Below are 17,346 nucleotides of genomic sequence, written 5' to 3'. Positions count from 1 at the left end.
TCCCTGTTCACATGTCCTTATTCTTAAGCTCCAGGTAGCCTGGAGAAATAGCAAAATTGGCCTACAAAGATTTAAGATCCCTTATTTAAACTTCTTACTCATTTTTTAAAAATACTACTATTTTCTGTATCATGATATGCTACTCTTCATGTGTCTGTTTTATAATATTTAAAATATATACACAGACATACAGAGGAAATCTCAAAAATAAAAAATGCAATGAATACAAAATTTACTGTGTAAAAGCTCTAGATCCTAATTTACTACTGTAAGACTAGTTCAATTCAAAATAAATGACTTTTTGAATTGTCTCTCAGGTTTTGATCTAGAGATCTTGAATGATTTGTATTCTAGTGTCAGTAAAGCCCTATTTAAATCGTAGTTCTGTCATGAAATATGTATATATATATTTTTCAAGTGATTGAAATGAAGTCATGCTAATTTGTGAACAATCACTTCATGCTAATTATTGGGCTGCATGATATGCAAATTCACCTGGCTCTGATTCAAATATATCTTAATGGTACTAATGCTGTCTTGCACACCTGAGGCTTGCACTATTGAGGGCCACAAGAAGCATACAATATTCTATTTCCCAGAAAATGCCTGAAATCTCTAACATAAAGTCAGTAGAATGGGTGATTATTTAAATGTTTTATTTCTAGTTTTATCATTTTCTGACTTCATGAAAAGTAAGAGGATCAAGAGCAAATGGACTAAATATAGATAACATGAAATAATTTACAATGAGCACAAAGTAAAAATATACACCATAACAACATTTATGTTATGTGAGTAAGGTAGTCACGGGGCCGAGTATTTTACTATACTGAGGCAAACTGATATTTGATAAAATACTCTGAATCATGTATTATTCAGTCAATTGGTTAAAAATTCATTCATACTGAAATCAACTGAATTTTGCTTTATCTCCATTCTAACATAAATGTACACTCATGCTTCTACACAGTCTCTTCTGTTGACTATGATTTAAGAGCAAAGAGTTTAAATGAAATAAGGTCTTAATGCTTCATATATATAAGCAAAAGTAAGTTGTGATGTTATGAAAACGTCACAGCTAGTTATTGCAAACACTTAAAAGTATCATACAGTTTACTATGAATCTGTGAGTAAGGTCATTCCCTAATTCCTATTCCAATATGAAATAACCTATCTGAGTAAAGTTAACTAAAATAACTACTCTATTAGATTTGGCAGAAAGATAGAGAACTTAAATTCTCTAACATTTGTGATTCCAAACTATATTACTATTGAACTTGGGAAAGCATATAAAAATTCCAAAAAAAAAAAAAAAAAAACTTACTACCCGTGCAGTTAGCTCTGCCATGTGTTGAACAGATTTTTATGCTTTTACCTAAAAATCTTTTTGTCAACTGTTATACTTTGAAGATTGTTTCATTGACCTGTCTAAAGCTTTTGAGATGAAAATAGACTCATATTTTTAAAAGCTAATCTAATTAGCCAGGATTCAATATTTTTTTGCCAGCATTTACCTTGGCAAAAGTAAATAAGCCTATATTATGCTACTATGAATTATATTGAAAAAAGTCTATAACAAGCTAATAGTTTTTAAAATCCACTCTTCACCCTTCAAAAAGATGTTACAAAATGCAATTAAAATTTTACTTTGAGAGGCAGATCTGTGAACTAGAAAAAAGAATTGTTCATGAACTCAGAATATGCTCCTCCTTTTAATTCATTACACTCAAGCTCATAAAATATGTACAACAAATGAACTACACATATTTCATTGTATTTCTCTGAAAGGGATTGATGGGAGACGACGAGATTCTTTATTATTAGTGTTTAATGTCGTAACAAAAAAAAAATTGGAGATAAATTGAAAAATGCATATATCCCCAAGTCTCTATTATAAAACAGCAAAAATTTTCACTAATAACAGAAGGTTTAAATGTTAACCATGTGCTTAAAGTTCACAAGTGATCTTCAGGTTTTGTGCCAACTCTTCCATTCCTGAAAAACTCTTTAATTTTCTCTTCTATATGAAAATAAAGTATTTTGATGCATAACTATAGTTGAATAAGGTATAGACATTTGCAATGCTGGGTTTTTTTCTTCCCACTATCGAGATGCTTTCTTCTTGAAAAATTACAAAGCCTAGTGCTTTACTGTCCTCTATTGTCACAATCTCAGTATAACACTTCTGCGCATTAGATAGTCTAATGGCATTTGAGATTTTTCAGTGAGGAAATAATATGTAGTCTACAGTTTTAAAGATGCCACAGAAAACAAATCTGATGTTGCTCACATTATACAAAGAAACTAAGCAATTCATTTGAAATAATATAACATAGGTGTTGGCCAGACAACAGACATATATTAAAGTTCAGAAAAGAAAAATCTCCGCTTCTAAAAGTTTCTTTTGTTTTTTTGTAAATCAATTAGATATTAATTCTTGTCCCAGATCCTATGTTTCTAGAAACACACTAAACTTGGCCTGGCAGAAATTCTCAATCTACTTTGGTAAATGTGATGTCAGTATTCCCTCTGTGATGCTGAAGAGAGATTATGTGAAGCAATCGCTATATACTTCACTGAAAACACATACAGGCCAGAATTAGTTTATTTACAGTCCAGATATCAGGTCCCTGTATCCTCTCTGTAGAAAGTGAAAGTGAAAGTTGCTCAGTCCTTCCAACTCTTTGCGACCACATGGACTATACAGTCCATGGAATTCTCCAGGCCATAATATTGGAGTGGGTAGCCTTTCCCTTCTCCAGGGGATCTTCTCAACCCAGGGATCAAACTGAGGTCTCCTGCATTGCAGGCAGATTCTTTACCAACTGAGCTATGAGTCATTAACAATTTAAATATCAACTTTACTAAAATTTAGTCAGATACCACAATTCAGTTTTTATGCTTGATGAAACAGCAATACCAAAGTGCACTATATTACTAGAGATTTGTTTCAATGATATATTAACAGTTTCCTTAAACTTCATTTGCTTAGATAGCAACAGTATAAATAGCAAAGCAATGCTTTTTAGGACATCTGAGTAAAGGATAGACGTTAACTGGAAGAATTCTTATCTTAAAAATGTCATTAAGAATGAACTAATCACCTTTGTCTTTCTGTAAAAACGCAGTCATCATCTTTGCTGACAGACTAAGCATTGATAGATCACACCACTGCCTATACAGGCAGCTTTTGCCTCCCAGCTATTGTCTAGATTGTCATTGTCCAAATGAAATATAATGTGAGCAACATATATAATTTTTAAGTAAAAAAAGTAAAAGAAATAGGTAAACTGAATTTTAATCATATATGTTTATTTGACCCAGTGAATGCCCAATATTATCATTGGAATGCATTAATGAGATAATTTAATTTTTAATGCTAAGTTTTGAAATCCAGTGTGTTGTTTACATTTATCTATACCTCAAGTCAAATCAGCTACATTTCAAGACCTCAGTGGCTACATGTTAATGGCTTCTGTATTGTCGTATAGGTCTAGATCTTCTGAATTCAGTGAAAGACTTCTGAAATGCCTAGAGTTCAGTGGTTTTCTCTTTCTAATGACCACTACTTTGTAGAGTTCACTAGAGTAGAGACACCCCTATTTGTAGAGTTCAAGTGGGGAATTGTACATTATCACAGAGGAAGACAATATAAGAACAACTTACACCTGCAGACAGCCCAGGACATGCCACCCAGATGATGCAGGTTAATCCACTCAACAAATATCTGAACACTTGTCCTGTCACTGCATCAGTGAACAGAATTAAGTAGAAATTAAGAGCATGGACTTTGGTTGCAGTCTTCTCAGGCTTGAATCTCAGTTCCATACCTTATAAGATCTGCGGTCTGGAGTAATTGAGTTAACCTCACTGTGCTTCAGTTTCTTATCCAAAAATGGAGAAGATGAGTATCTTCCAGGAGGCAGATATGAAGATTAAATGAGTTCATTTGAAGAAGAAAAAGAAGGAAGGGGAGGTGGGAGGGAGAGAAAGAGAAGGTGAAAGAAAACATTTCCTTATGGATCTCACGTTCCTGAATTTGGTGAACATGAGAAAACAAATAACCAAAATACTCAGTATGTGACTAGGTATTAAATGCTGGTGATGAATTTTTTAAAAGGAAGAGGGATAGGTAGTTTTGGAAGTCTAGGGTGTTTGCAAATTTTAAAAGATTGGCTAGAGAGAGTCTTAGATAGTGATATTTAAACAAACATTGAAAATGTCAAGGAAGAGAGCTATATCTTTGAAAATGGATAAGAGTTTTCCACATGAAGAGAACAGCAAAGGAGCAATTGCTTAGTCAGTTTCCTGCATAGTGTTATCAAGAAAGAAGCAAAGAGACCTATAAGACTCAGACAAAATGAGTGACTAGAAAAGCAATAAGAAATGTGAGCAGAGAGGAATGGGTGACCAGATCATGGAGGGTCATGTAGACCACTAGGAAGCCAAGTTAGAGTACAAATTAGAAAGTCAGTGAAATATAATCTTATACAATCCTATGGAGATTTGTAGCCAACTTCTGTACTGAGAATGTTGATATTGTTCAGTCACTAAATCATGTCCAACTCTTTGCAACCTCATGGACTGCAGTACTCTAGGTTTCCCTGTCCTTCACTATCTCCCAGAGTTTACTCAAACTCATATCCATTTAACAGATGAGGAAGTACAAAAATTAGAAAATCTGTGCAGTGATTAGGGAATGTGCGTCTTTTTCTAGGGAGATGGTATTGATACTACAGTCACATTCTACATATAGTTTGAAGGTGGAGGCAACAGAACTTGTTGAGGGATTAAATACAGCATTTGAGAGAAAGAAGAATCAAGGATAATATTTCGTTTATTTTACAATTTATTGAAGTATAATTGATTAAAAATGTTCTATTAGTTTCTGGTGTATCAGTTCAGTTCAGTTCAATCTCTCAGTTGTTTCTGACTCTTTGTGGCCCCATGGAAAGCAACATGCCAGGCCTCCCTGACCATCACTAACTCCTGGAGTTTACTCAAACTCATGTACATTGAGTTCGTGATGCCATCCAACCATCTCATCCTCTGTCATCCCCTTCTCCTCTCGCCTTCAATCTTTCCCAGCATCAGGGTCTTTTCAAATGAGTTAGTTCTTCGCAGCAAGTGGCCAAAGTATTGGAGTTTCAGCTTCAGCATCAGTCCTTCCAATGAATATTCAGGACTGATTTTCTTTAGGATGGACTGGTTGGTTCTCCTTGCTGTCCAAAGGACTCTCGAGAGTTTTTTCCAACACCACAGTTCAAAAACATCAATTCTTTAGCACAGCTTTCTTTGTAGTCCAACCCTCACATCCATACATGACTACAAGAAAAACCATAGCTTTGACTAGACGGACATTTGTTGGCAAAGTTATGTCTCTGCTTTTTAATATGCTATCGAGGTTGGTCATAACTTTTCTGCCAAGGAGCAAGAGCCTTCTAATTTCATGGCTACAGTCACCATCTGCAGTGATTTTGGAGCCCCCCAAATTTAAGTCTGTCACTGTTTCCACTGTTTCCTCGTCTATTTGCTGTGAACTGATGGGACCAAATGCCATGATCTTAGTTTTCTTAATGTTGAGTTTTAAGCCAGCTTTTTCCTTCTCCTCTTTTACTTTCCTCAAGAGGCTCTTTAGTTTCTTTTCACTTTCTGCCATAAGGGTGGTGTCTTCTGCCTTGCTGAGATTATTGATATTTCTCCTGATAATCTTGATTCCAGCTTGTGCTTCATCCAGCCTGGCATTTCTCTAGAGGTACTCTGCGTATAAGTTAAATAAGCAGTGTGACAATATACAGCTTTGATGTACTCCTTTCCTGATTTGGAACCAGTCTGTTGTTCCATGTCCAATTCTAACTGTTGCTTCCTGGCCTGCATATGATTTCTCAGGAGGCAGGTCAGGTGTTCAGGTATTCCCATCTCTTTAAAATGTTTCCATTTTGTTGTGACCTACCTAGTCAAAGGCTTTAGCAGCTTGAACATCTGGAAGTTCACAGTTCACGTACTGTTGAAACCTGGCTTAGAGAATTTTGAGCATTACTTTGCTAGCGTGTGACATGAGTGCAATTATGTGGTATATGTTTTCTGGTGTATAGCAAAATTATTTAGTTATACATGTACACACACATACATGTGTGTGTATATATATATATTTTTCTTATTCTTTTCTATTATATATTATTATTATAAGTTAATTAATATAGTTACTGTGCTATACAGTAGGTCCCTGTTGTTTTATTTTTTTATTGGGATATAGTTGCTTCTTTACAATGTTGTGCTAGTTTGTGCTGTACAGCAAAGTGAATCAACCACATGTATACCTATATCCCCTTTTCCCTGGATTTCCTTCCTATTTAGGTCACAAGAGAGCATTGAGTAGAATTTCCTGTGCTATACCATCTGTTCTTATTAGTTGTCTGTTTAACACATGGAATCCCAGGGATGGGAGAGCCTGGTGGGCTGCCGTCTCTGGGGTTGCAGAGTCGGACATGACTGAAGTGACTTAGCAGCAGCAGCAGCAGTGTATATGTTAATCCCAATCTCCCAATCCATCCCCCCCCCACACACACAGCTCTCTTCCGTATTCGTATGTTTATTCTCTATGTGTATGGTCTCTGTTTCAAGGATAATATTAAGTCTTACTTAGATAATTGGACAAATGAATCTGGTGCAGTGAATAAATCTGCCACAGTTTAGATGGGAAAAATTGAGGGAAGAGCAAGTTTAGAAGTGAAAAGGAGTTTGGTTTAGAACTTGTTCATTTTAAGACATCTATTTAAATGTATTATAACTAGACTAGAGGCCTGTGAGCTAAGGAAAAGGAAAAAAAAGAAAAAAACAGTTTGTCTTTCTACAAGCCAGGTGAAAGATTGCTCCAAGAAAGGTAAAGTAAACAATTGTATTTAACATAACTAAAGGGTCAAATAAATGAAGACTACAGTCTGACATTGCCTTAGGAACTAGAATCAAGAGAAGCTTGCTTTTAGAATTGGAGAAATAAGGATTGATGTGAAGAATCCAATAGAATGGTGTGTATGTGTGTATATATATATATATATATATAATTTTAAACAAAGAGGAGAAAATTGCTGGAATGATGAAATTAAGTTGGTAAAATACGATGAATTCTTGTGCACAAGTAGAGGACATAACCTTGGCTAGGATTATTGAGAACTCAACCAAAGGATCAGTAGTGTCAGGGGAGTTAGTAATTCCCTTGGTTCTGTCTCGCTGCAGCGAAAATTTGAAGTGATGGACAGACCTCTGGTATAGCTCTGTTTAATTGGCAAGCAAAGGAAAATACATCCTGGAGGCATGAGAGAGGGCTGTCCCAAAAGACACAAGAGAAGAGAAGCCCCCAGCTCAATTTTGGCTCCTCTTTTTATATGTTTATTCTCCTCCCCCTGAGCCTGCCCTGTGTAAATTGGGCTGGCCAGGAGGGTTGTTTGTTTTACCTGTGGTCCTTACTCTGGTCCTCGGACCTTCCTTTATTCTATTTTCACGGGCTTTTCCCTTCTTTGTCTTTTAGTCACCGCCATTTTGGACTCCATTTTCCTATTCTAACTGCCTAACATTCCCCCCTCAAGAGATGGGAGGCCCAATTCTTCAGGAATAAGGGCTTCAAGGTCTCTCTGGCTACATCCTGCTGAGCTGGGATGGTGAGGGACATTGGGCCTCCGCATAGTGCTAGTCTCAAGCCTCAGAGTCCTTATAGCGGTGTCCATCTAAGGTTGAATGATATTTTCTATGGTTGGGTATAGTTTTATTATTTCTTGTTGAACTGGCACTGCATGTGGTAGCTTGTTGACTTGCGCAGAGACAAAATGGGTTAGACAGTTGATAATACATGGAGCAATCAGAAGCAGCATCAATGTGGTGATAACAGGGATTAGTAAGGGCATTAGCCAACTCCAAATTCCCCCTCATGAGGAGAAACATCAACCAAAGAGAGACTGTAACTACCCCAAGAACTCTCCAGCTCATTCTTTGAGATCCTGTAGGATCTGAATGTTTTTCTTGTGGACTGTGAGACTTTCTTTAACTTCACTTCAGTTCAGTTCAGCCACTCAGTTGTGTCCAACCCTTCGCGACCCCATGGGCTTCAGCATGCCAGGCCTCCCTGTCCATCACCAACTCCCAGAGTTTACCAAAACTCATGTATGGTGATGCCATGTAACCATCTCATCCTCTGTCATCCCCTTCTCCTCCCACCTTCAATCTTGACCAGAATCAGGGTCAAGTGAAACCATAGCTTTCACTAGACAGACCTTTTTTGGCAAAGTAATGTCTCTGCTTTTTAATATGCTGTCTAGGTTGGTCATAACTTTTCTGTCAAGGAGCTAGTGTCTTTCAATTTAATAGCTTCACTCACCATCTGCAGTGATTTTGGAGCCCCAAAAATAAAGTCTGTCACTGTTTCCATCGTTTCCTCTTCTATTTGCCATGAAATGATGGGACCAGATGCCATGATCTTCATTTTCTGAATGTTGTGTTTTAAGACAACTTTCACTCTCCTCTTTCACTTTCATCAAGAGGCTCTTTAGTTCTTTTTCACTTTCTGCCATAAGGGTGGTGTTATCTGCATGTCTGAGGTTATTGATATTTCTCCCGACAATCTTGATTGCAGCTTGTGCTTCATCCAGCCCAGAATTTCACATGATATACTCTGATATAAGTTAAATAAGCAGAGTGACAATATACAGTGTTAACATACTCCTTTCCTGATTTGAAACAAGTCTGTCGTTCCTGTTGTTCCATGTCCAGTTCTAACTGTTGCTTCCTGACTTGCAATACAGATTTCTCAAGAGGCAGGTCAGGTGGTCTGGTATTCCCATCTCTTCAAGAATTTTTCACAGTTTGTTGTGATTCACACAGTCAAAGGCTTTGGCATAGTCAATAGGGCAGAAATAGATGCTGTTCTGGAACTCTCTTGCTTTTTTGGTGATCCAACAGATGTTGGCAACTTGATCCCTGGTTCCTCTTCCTTTTCTAAATTCAGCTTGAGTATTTGGAATTTCACAGTTCATGTACTGTTGAAGCCTGGCTTGGAGTATTTTGAACTAGCATGTGAGATGCATTCAATTGTGCAGTATTTGAGCATTCTTTGACATTGCCTTTCTTTGGGATTGGAATGAAAACGGACCTTTTCCAGTCCTGTGGCCACTGCTGAGTTTTCCAAATTTGCTGGCATATTGAGTGAAACATTTTCATAGCATTATCTTTTAAGATTTGAAATAGCTCAACTGGAATTCCATCACCTCCACTAGTTTTGTTTGCAGTGATGCCTCCTAAGGCCCACTTGACTTCCCATTCCAGGATGTCTGGCTCTAGGTGAGTGGTAAGACCATCGTGATTATCTGAGCCATGAAGATCCTTTTTATAGAGTTTTCTGTGTATTCTTGCCACATCTTCTTAATATCTTCTGTTTCTGTTAGGTCCATACCATTTCCTTAACGTAGCTGGAGGTATTTACCCAGAAACAACACGTCTCATTCAAGATAGTTCAAGTCCCTCCTTGTTCAGGGATCAGGAGATCTATCTCCTGTCAACTGGAGTACAACCCCTGCCAAGCTGTGTTGGCTCTTTAGAGCTATCCTGAGAAAATTTTTTCCCCAAAAAACTTAATTTTGATGGTGTTTATTAGAATGGCATCATTTGTAATTCTGAATAGGTATCTGAGATCTCCCAATACACCTGGGACTCACAGGTGTATTGAGTGTCCTCTTCTGTTTTCTTCCATAGCTTGACTTGCAAGTAGTGAATCCAGGATTCGTGTCCTGCTACCTTGACTGTTGTTGAGGTGGAAGGTATTACAGGGTAGGGGCCCTTCCATGTGGGCTGGAGTTGAGCCTTTGGGGACCCATCTTTCCTACTTTAATTAGGACTTGAGTGCCTGGAGTATGTAGTGGTGACTTTTTAGAATCTTTTGGGTCCTGGTGGACACCCCACAAGCATATATCCTTTTGGAATTGCCCAATGGCCATGGTATAACACCAGAGGGTCTGAGCCTCTGGATCTAGGAAGAGGTCATTAACATAAACAAAAGGTCTCCCATATAGCATCTCATAAGGACTAAGACCAACCTGTTCCTTAGGGGCAATGCAGGTACAGAGGAGAGCTATTGGTAAAGCCTCCTTCCATCCCAGGGAGGTCTCCTGGGTATTTTATCGCTGATTTTAAGAATTCATTGGCTTTTTCTACTTTTTCTGAAGATTGAGGCCTCCAGGCACAATGGAGATAGTAATTCCCAATGCTTAGAGACCCTTGGATGACCTTAGAAGTAAATGGTGTCCCATTGTCACTTTGTAATGACCTGGGCAGACCAAATCTTGGAATGATTTCATGGAGCAGTTTTTTTTACCACCTACTCAGCCTTCTCAGTCCAGGTGGGAAAGCCTTCAATCCATCCTGTGAATGTATCTATCATGACTAATAGGTATTTATACCCTTGAGAAACTGGTATTTGGGTGAAGTCCATCTGCTAGTCCTCCCCTGGTTGGTCCCACGTTGTTGGACAGGCTGGGCCAGCTGGGGTCTTCAAGCTCCTTGGGAGCTGTTTAACTGGCAAATGGGACAAAAAGAGATCACTTGCCTTATAGTTTTTTGGAGGCCTGTTCCTCTGAAGGACATTTTTAGTCATCTTTGGAGAGGGCCTTTTTCCCCTAAAGGAGTGGTGGCAGGTAAGGAGTTAAACAATTTCCACTGAGGTTCCCAGGCAGATTAAGGAGTCCCCCCCGCCCCCCTCCTTGTGGAAACACCCCATATGATCTTCTTGAAAGCCCTCACTCTTAGCTTTAAGAGTCTCACCTTCATCATATGAAGGAGTTTCTGGCAAATTAGTCTGTGGAACTAAGGTGGCAATCCCTGTTAGGTGATTATTCTGTAATGCTGCTCTCTTAGCTGCCTGATCGACTGCTTGGTTCCCTCGTGCCAGTTCCATGCTCCCTTTCCAGTGTCCTTTACAATGGGAGACTGAAACCTTAGTGGGCAGATGAACTGTCTCCAAGAGCCTAAGGATTTGATCACCGTATTTGGTTGGGGACCCTCAGGTGGTCAAGTGGCTCTTTCTTTCCAAATAGTAGTGTGTGCATGTAGAAAGGCATACTTGGAGTCAATGTAAATGGCTACTCTTTTTCCTTTTCCCAGCTCTAAAGCTCAAGTCAGGGCTATGGGCTTAGCTAGTTGGGCTGAAGTATCTGGTGGCAAATTTTTAGCCTCTATGTTCTCAAAATTGGAGACTACTGGATATCCAGCTCTTTTTCCATCCAAGACAAATCTGCTTTCATAAGTGTACCAGATTTCCTCAGGATTGGTCAGAGGATATTCTGAGAGTCCCTCTTGGGGTTTTGCCCAGTGGTCCAAAGTTTCTAGGCAAGAGTGAAAAGGGAGAGAGCCCTCGGGGGTATGCAGGAGGGTGGTTGGGTTAAGAACCTCACAAGGCGATATAGTGAGATCAGGGTCTTTTCAAATGAGTTAGTTCCTCGTATAAGGTGGCCAGAATATTGGAGTTTCAGCTTCAGCATCGGTCCTTCCAATGAATATTCAGGAATGATTTCCTTTAGGATGGACTGGTTGGATCTCCTTGCTGTCCAAGGGACTCTCAAGAGTCTTCTCCAACACCACAGTTCAAAAGCATCAGTTCTTCAGTGCTCACCTTTCTTTATAGTCCAACTCTCACATCCATACATGACTACTGGAAAAACCATAGCCTTGACTAGATGGACCTTTGTTGGCAAAGTAATGTCTCTGCTTTTTAATATGCTATCTAGGTTAATCATAACTTTTCTTCCAAGGAACAAGTGTCTTTTAATTTCATGGCTGCAGTCACCATCTCCAGTGATTTTGGAGCCCCCAAAAAATAAAGTCTGACACTGTTTCCACTGTTTACCCATGCATTTGCCATGAAGTGATGGGACCAGATGCCATGATCTTAGTTTTCTGAATGTTGAGCTTTAAGCCAACTTTTCCACTTTTCTTTCACTTTCATCAAGAGGCTCTTTAGTTCTTCTTCACTTTCTGCCATAAGGGTGGTGTCATCTGCATATCTGAGGTTATTGATATTTCTCCCAGCAATCTTGATTCCAGCTTGTGCTTCATCTCCTCTAATAATTAATGACAAAACAAATTTTATTTATATATACTTTAGAAAGTAGTGGAAATTCTCATTTTGTCAAATGGAATGAACAAATTTTCTTTTACTCACAGGAGTATCAGATTTATTAATTATATATAGAAATAAAGAGAATTTTCATAATTGCTCCTATTTTATAGCCATTAGTTTACCATGTGCTATACAAATGTTCTCTAATGAATTTCTTCTTTTCTAGTTACTTTTACTCACTCTCTATTGTTCCAATATAAATGAAAGTGGCTCATCTCCAGCCATTCACATGATCATAAATAGCATTCTAAGTTTTTATTTTAAAAATGATTACTTTAATAGGTCACCAAAATACTTAAATACCAAGTAAAACACATTTATGCCAATAGGTCACAACAGTAAAATGTGATGGAGTATGAACAAAAGGAGAGGAAAGCAGGAAGAATAATGGAAAATAAAGGCTTGGAATAAATATAAAAGAAACAGAAAAACCAGAGGGGAAAAATTAGAGACAGATCCAAGAATAACATTATGTGCTCCAACTGAATAGATTCTGAAAATTTAGAATTCAAAATTTTTAAATATTAAAAACATTCAAAATGGATCATAGATATGTTTAAAATGCAAAACTGTGAAACTTCTAGAAGATAATACTGAAAAAAACCAAGGTGACTTTTGGTATGGTGATGCTTTCTTAGATACAGCATTGAAAACCTGACCATGGAAGAAATAATTGATTATTAGTAAAACTGGACAAAATTAAAATTAAAAATTCTCTACTGCAAAACACAATATCAGGAAATATCAAGCCATAGACTGGGAGAAAGTTTCATCAAAAGACACATCTAATAAATAGTTATCTAAAAATATACCGAAGAAAAGAAACAAAATACTTCAAGCTCAGCAACAAGAAACAAATAGTACTATTTAAAAATGGGCTAAAGACCTTAACAGACACCTCAACAAAGAAGATATAGTCAGGGCAAACAGCATAAGAAAATATGGCATATGATGATTCCCCATAAAATGACATTAGGGAAATCCAAATGAGGACAGTAATGAGATGCCATGCCACACCTAGCAGAATGGCCAAAATCCAGAGAATGGACATCTTTTGCCAAAAATAGTGTGGAGGAATAGGAACTCTAATTCACTGCTTGTAGGAATGCAAAAAGGTGTCTTCACTTTGGAATACAGTTTGGGAATTTGTTTTACAAAATTAAATGTACTCTTATCATTTGTTGTTATTATTGTTTAGTCACTCAGTCACGTCTTACTATTTGTGACCCCATGGACTGCACCATGCCAGGCTTCCCTGTCCTTCACCATCTCCTGGAATTTGCTCAAACTCATGTCCATTGAGTCAGTGATGCCATCCAACCATCTCATCCTCTGTCATCCCATTCTCCTGCCTTCAGTCTTTCCCAATTTCAGGATCTTTTTTAATGAGTTGGCTCTTTATATCAGGTGGCCAAAGTATTGGAGTTTCAGCTTCAGCATTAGTCTTTCCAATGAATATTCAAGGCTGATTTTCTTTAGGATTGATTAGATTGATCTCCTTGCAGTCCAAGGGACTCTCAAGAGTCTTCTCCAGCCCCACAGTTTTGTCCAAATTCATTGAACACATGATACCAAAAGTGAACCCTAAAATAAATTATAGACTTTGATTATGCTGTGTCAGTGTAGGTTCATCCTTGGTTTAAAAAAAAAACATATATATATATATATATATATATATATATATACACATATATATATACATACACACACCATTTTGGTGAGAGATGTTGATAATGGCAAAGGTTATGCATGTGTGTGTCTAAAATTAAAGGATGTGATAATACAATGGGTTGGCAAAAATGTGGAACCATTGAAAATCTCTGCTGGTGGTATCTTTGGAGGTTTCCACCTGCACCTAACATATGACCTAGTTATTTCACTACTAGATATTTAACCAAGAGAAACCCCAGAATTCTTGAAAATGGAAACTAAACTATAATGACAAATAGCACATCAGCAGTTGCCTGGCAGGGGCAGAGAGAAGGACAGAGTGCAAATCAGCACAATAAAATTTGGAGGAGGTGATGGAACTATGCTGTACATCAATCATGGTGATGCTTTCATGGTGTATGTATCCATAACAAGCATGTAATTTTACTCTCTTCTTTTTTTGAAATTTTGGTTTTGGCTACACTGGGTATTCGTTGCTTTGCACCAGCTTTCTCTAGTTGCAGCAGGTGGGGACCACTTTTCGTTGCAGTGCACGGTTTCACATTGTGGTGGCTTCTCTTGTTGCGGAGCACAGGTCCTAGGTACATGGACTTCAGTAGTTGCAGCACACAGGCCCTATAGCAGGAGGGCTCAGAAGTTACGGTGGTTAGGTTTAGCTTTGTGGCATGTGGAATCTTCAGGGACCAGGTACCTGTGTCCCTTGCTTTGGCAGGAGGATTCCATTCCACTGTGCCACTACAGACATCCTAATTTTGCTCTTTAAATAAATCCATTATTTGTCTCTAAATTTGATTAGAAGAAAACATAAAAGAAACAGGTAAAAATTGCACATAATATTTCCTGCACATTAAACACAATTATTTCACTTTTGTTCTAAGAATCTTTTAGAAATCCCATTTATATCTATCCCAAGCCTTTATCGTTTGCCAGGTTGATCATGTAACTCTGAGCAGAATATGGTTTTCTTTCGTTCTTTCTTTTTAAACAGAGCACTTTTCTAAGCACAGAGTCATAAAAATGATTGTTCTGTCCTAAAAAAAAATAATAATAATTTTATATGTATTTCAACAAGAGAAAGGAGCATACAAATTTTGCAAAATAGCTACTAAAGCAATCTTTCAAATACACTAAACCCATAAAGTACAACAGAAACAAATTTGAGTAGCAGATCAATATATTTAATATATTCTGGAGCCTCAAATTACCACTTTATTTTTAAAATCTCTATAATGGAATTAACAAGGAAATAGAACCCCTCTTCCCTAGGGGCCCTCTGAAATTGTTCAAGAATTATCATTTAATTAGACTCACCTCTGCAGTTAATTGGGCATCCCTGATGGCTCAGAGGGTAAAGAATTCACCTAGACAAGAGTTCGATCCCTTAGTGGGAAAGATCCCCTGGAGGAGGAAATGGCAACACATTCCAGTATTCTTTTCTGAAAAAAAAAAACCCCATGGACAAAGCCTGGCCAGCTACGGTCCAAAGGGTCACAAACAATTGGGCATGACTAAGTGACTTAGCACTCACACTGCAGTTAACGCAGTGTTAAGAGCCCAATATGTTGAAGTTAGCATTTATCCTTTGTTCTTTTATTTTTATAAACAAGTATCTTTCAACCAGATTTTTGTCTATCCATTAGATTTCTAGTATGTGTGTGCACACATGTGCTCAGTCTTGTCTACCCCATGGACTATAGGCCACCAGGCTCCTCTCTCCATGGAATTTTCCAGGCAAGAATAGCGGAGTGGGTTGCCATTTCTTACTATGTATTATTATGTAGGCAATTAAAAAAAAATAATCTGATGACTTAGGCCTAAATAAGTCAGTGAAATAGACTCAAGCTTATTAATAGAAGTTTCTTAGTCCATTTGACCCAACAGCAGGTCACAAGAGCCTTTAAAAATGACTTCTTATTCACTGTCAATCATCACAGTAATTACTAAACTAGGACAAATAAAGTGGGAAATGTTACAAGTGAAACCAGAAGTGAAACTCAAATTGTGCTTTAACTTTTAATACATATTCCATATCATTTAAAATACATTTGTTTTTAAAAAATCATCTGGGACGACCCAGAGGGATGGTATGGGGAGGGAGGAGGGAGGAGGGTCCAGGATGGGGAATACATGTATACCTGTGGCGGATTCATTTTGATATTTGGCAAAAGTAATACAATTATATAAAGTTTAAAAATAAAATAAAATTTAAAAAAATGTAGTAAACCTGGAGAATTAATCTAATTAAAATGAAAAGTTTCAGCCTCCAATAAAATATCAATGAACTTAAAAAAAAAAAATCATCAATGGCATCTGCAGGAGAGCTATTTTGCTAGTGTAAATTTCAAGGGAGCTGATGAATTTTGTTTATAGTAATTATATTTTTAGCATGCCACTTCTGAAAGAAAATAGATGATAAGCCATTGAGTACTAAAATCTTTCATTAAATTGTTTTCCCTCAATTTATAACTACTGGTACCACTAGAGGGCAGGCTTTACATTGTAATGAAACTCACTTTTGCATTTATTGTAATCCACTTTAAGTGTTTTAAAATTATAGTTTTGAGAGTAGAAATCTGACACAGTGTAACTTCCTTTTCTTTGAGAGGTAAATTAAGCTAAAGTCATATTTTACAAATATTACTTAAATGAGCTACTCAAATGCAGAGATGTTAAAACTTTTGACATAACAGATTTTTTAGGAACAGTGTTAGATAAATGTGATATATGTGATTCTATATCTTCATAAAAGTATGTTCAATACTAAATAAATGCTGTTTTCTAATGGTTAGTTCACAAATCAATTAGTGATTGAATTAATATTTGTGTTCAATTGGTTCTGTATCCTTAATAAAGCAGAAGAAATTCACCCTGAAATTTTAGCAATTGGGTTTAAGCAAAAATCTTTGTAATGACACAGAGTTCCTCAGTCATCAAAAAAAAACTTTGAAAAACAACAATTCATGGGGTTCATCATAAAATGCGTTATATATGGCATGACATTTCTATTTAACTGTGAAAACATTGTAGTGAGAATTGACAGTCAAAATAATCTTTGCGCAAGGTGTGTATATGCCAACCTATGTTAGACAGAGTGCCTGATGAACTATGGATGGAGGTTCATCACATTGGACAGGAGACATTCCCATGGAAAAGAAATGCAAAAAAGCAAAATGGCTGTCTGGGGAGGCCTTACAAATAGCTGTGAAAGAGCAGCAAAAAGCAAAGGAGAAAAGGAAAGATATAAGCATCTGAATGCAGAGTTCCAAACAATACCAAGGAGAGATAAGAAAGCCTTCCTCAGCAATCAGTGCAAAGAAATAGAGGAAAACAACAGAACGGGAAACACTAGAGATCTCTTCAAGAAAATTAGATACCAAGGGAACATTTCATGCAAAGATTGGCTCAATAAAGGACAGAAATGCTATGGACCTAACAGAAGCAGAAGATATTAAGAAGAGGTGACAAGAATACACAGAAGAACTGTACAAAAAAGATCTTCATGACTCAGATAATCA

The sequence above is a fragment of the Bos indicus genome, chromosome 9, assembly GCF_029378745.1.
Source record: "Bos indicus isolate NIAB-ARS_2022 breed Sahiwal x Tharparkar chromosome 9, NIAB-ARS_B.indTharparkar_mat_pri_1.0, whole genome shotgun sequence".
In the NCBI taxonomy this organism is placed as follows: Eukaryota; Metazoa; Chordata; class Mammalia; order Artiodactyla; family Bovidae; genus Bos; species Bos indicus.
The sequence above is the reverse complement of the archived record's forward strand: the minus strand, read 5'-3'. Positions refer to the sequence as shown.